Here is a 2842-nt window from a genome sequence, read left to right on the forward strand (position 1 = left end):
GACAAGTCTTGGACTTTGCCGACCCTATAAGACAAGCAAGACAGAAATAACAAGTGGTCCAAGAACTCTTCCCAGCCTCTAGAGAAACCCTGGAATAGTTGGTTCTACACATTAATACTCTGCACATATCAAGAAATTGATGGTTTTGCAAATTCTCAGCGAGCAAATGGATTTCTCTTCCATAAATATGTCCTGTCACCTCACAAGTGACTAAGCCACATGTACTAAGGATTTAAATCAAAGATATATGCAGGGTTTTAAACATATACAAGGAAATACCTGAATACAACCTCAAAGTCAGCAGCAAATTCTACACTCCAGTGCTAATAACAGATAAGACCTTCAATGAAGAATTTCTTTTCAAAGCCTTATTCCAGTTTCATGAGACCAGCAGGAGGTGAAGCAAACGTACACTTCTGAATCACCTCATGCAGCAAATGCTGTGAATCTTCTTGCAGCCCGTTTAGAAACACCTGCAGTGAATGACAGAGGGGTCCCACTTGTCCTTCTTCTGCTTGCTGATCCACATTGGCGGAAAAGTGGACAGTGAGGCCAGGATGGAGTCCCCAATCCACACTAAGTACTTACTTTCAGGAAGAGTGATGATCTTGACCTTCATTGTGCTGCGAGCCAGGGCAGTGATCTATTTCTGCATCTTATTGGCAATGTCAGAGTACATGATGGTCCCACCAGACACACCATGTTGACATACAGTTTCTTCTCAATGTCAACATCACACTTCATGATGGAGTTGAAGGTGGTCTCATGGATATGGTCTCACAGGACTCAGTGGCCAGGAAGGAGAAATGAAAGAGTTCCTCTGGACAGTAGAGACACTCATTGCTCATGTGATCACCTGGCTGTCTGGATGCTTGTAATTCTCCTGGTAGGAGGAGGATAGAGCGGTGGCCAACCCTGCTGCAAATCCAGGGTGACATAGCAGAGTTCTTCCTGATGTCATGCATGATTTCTTTTGCTCAGTGGTGGAAGTGAAGCTGTAGCCTTGCTCTCTGAGGATCTTCATGAGGAAGTCAGCCAGCTCCCAGCCAGCAAGGTCCAGACCCGGGATGACTAAGGCTGGGTGGAGCCCTAGTAGATGGGCACCCTGTGGGTGACCCCATCCCTAGGGCCCATGACAATACCAGAGGTGTGACCAGCACAGCCTGGATGGCCATGCACATGACCCACATGTTGAAGGTCTCAAACATGTCAGAGTCATCTTCTGTCTGTTGCTCGTGAGGCTCAGGAGTGCCTCAGTCAGCAGTCCCAGGTGCGCTTCCAGAGGCTGTAGCTCAGAACATAGTCATGATAGAAGGTGTGAAGCCAGGTTTCCCCAGCTCATCCCAGCTGGTGACCGTGCTGTGCTCCACGTGCTACTTCATGGTCACGATGCACCAATTGCTCTGGGCCTTGTCACTCATGCAGCTGTCCTTCTGCCTCGTGCCCACCATGACACCCTGGTGTTAGGTGCCCAATCATAAATGGGAACACGTCTAGGGCTCCTCATTCCCTGCAAAGCCAACTTTACACATGCCAAAGCCATTGTCAATGACTAGCGTGGTGATTTCTTCTTGCATTGCCACCTGCGGGGGCTGGGAGCAGAGGAGCCGGGAGGCTGAGACACAGGAGCACGTGGAGCGCAGGCTGGCTGCAGCGAGTGACATCACAAGTCTTTGTATGTGATCGTTGTCTACAGTTTCAGTCGGTGACTTCTCTTTGTTTTAAGCATAGTTTAAAGTGGTTTTAAATTTCCACATAGAAGTTTTGTTCCCCTGATTTTTATTAATATTGTGTTGTAATTAGAGAATACCGTCTTTACTATTTACTGTTTGGACTTCGCTGAGGATTTTCTTTGTGGCCTAACAGTTTTTGTGAGTATTCATGGGCAATTGAATCCTTTTTAGGATATTTAGGATATTTAATTGGATATATTATCAATCAGATCTACCTTATCAACTATATAACTAAGGTTTCCATAATTATTTTTTATTTACTTGATCTCTCATAGATTGAGAAACAAAGACTAAGTAATTTTATCAAGTTCTCGTTAGTAAATGGTAATGTTCTTTAGGGAAGGGCAAAACCGAATTCAGGCAGTTTGACTTCAGAACTTCTACTCTTAACTATCATATCATGTTGACTTTCGTGGGTGTTCATTAGATTTTTCTCTGTGTGGCATCACTGGGGCGTCAAGCCATTCGGTAGGAGGAAGAGAGATCTCCCAGGGAAAATCAGTAAAAAGGATTGTGAGGACATGGGATTTTGTGAAGCAATTTAGCAAGGTATCCAGGAAGTCAGGTAATCTCTGAAGAGCTGAGGAATTGTGCAAAATATAACACAACTAGAGAGAAAGGATCCGTAAATTAATGGAATATTGGTCAGTGAAATTGCCAAGGGTGTGGCACACTTAGCAAGGTTGCAGTGTGGTGGGGCAGGGGAGATGCAGTTAAAGTGGGGATTGTAAATGGCTCATGTTGAGCAACAGAGTGATTAGGGACAAGCTCCACCAACAATCTGTGAGAGGGTTCTGATAGTGAGATAGTCACCTCTTACAGACCTCCCAACCTCTGACTGGGGAGGAAGATATGAGCTCTGAGTCAGGAGACTCCACCCACCAGACCATTGCAGGGGTAAGATACAAATAGGGAAGGACCGAGTTGTTTGCCTGTGAAAGGGAGGTGACAGCTCCATTGTGGTGGAGGGTGGGGTAATGAGTAGCTCTCTACTGGCAAGACTTTCAGCTCCTAAGAAAGGAGAAAGATACCCGTGCTGAGGAAACTAGTTTGTTCACTAGCAGAAACGAGCTCACCTTAAGGAAGTCCTCTGGTATTATGTCTAAAAG

General features: G+C 45.5%; 1 pseudogene; it reads right to left on the bottom strand.

The window, feature by feature from the left end:
* Positions 1 to 463: 463 nt before the first annotated feature.
* On the bottom strand, positions 464 to 1577 carry LOC103662697 (annotated as a pseudogene).
* Between the last annotated feature and the right edge of the window lie 1265 nt (positions 1578 to 2842).

Source organism: Ursus maritimus, unplaced genomic scaffold (assembly GCF_017311325.1).
Source record: "Ursus maritimus isolate PB19 unplaced genomic scaffold, ASM1731132v1 scaffold_18, whole genome shotgun sequence".
NCBI lineage: Eukaryota > Metazoa > Chordata > Mammalia > Carnivora > Ursidae > Ursus > Ursus maritimus.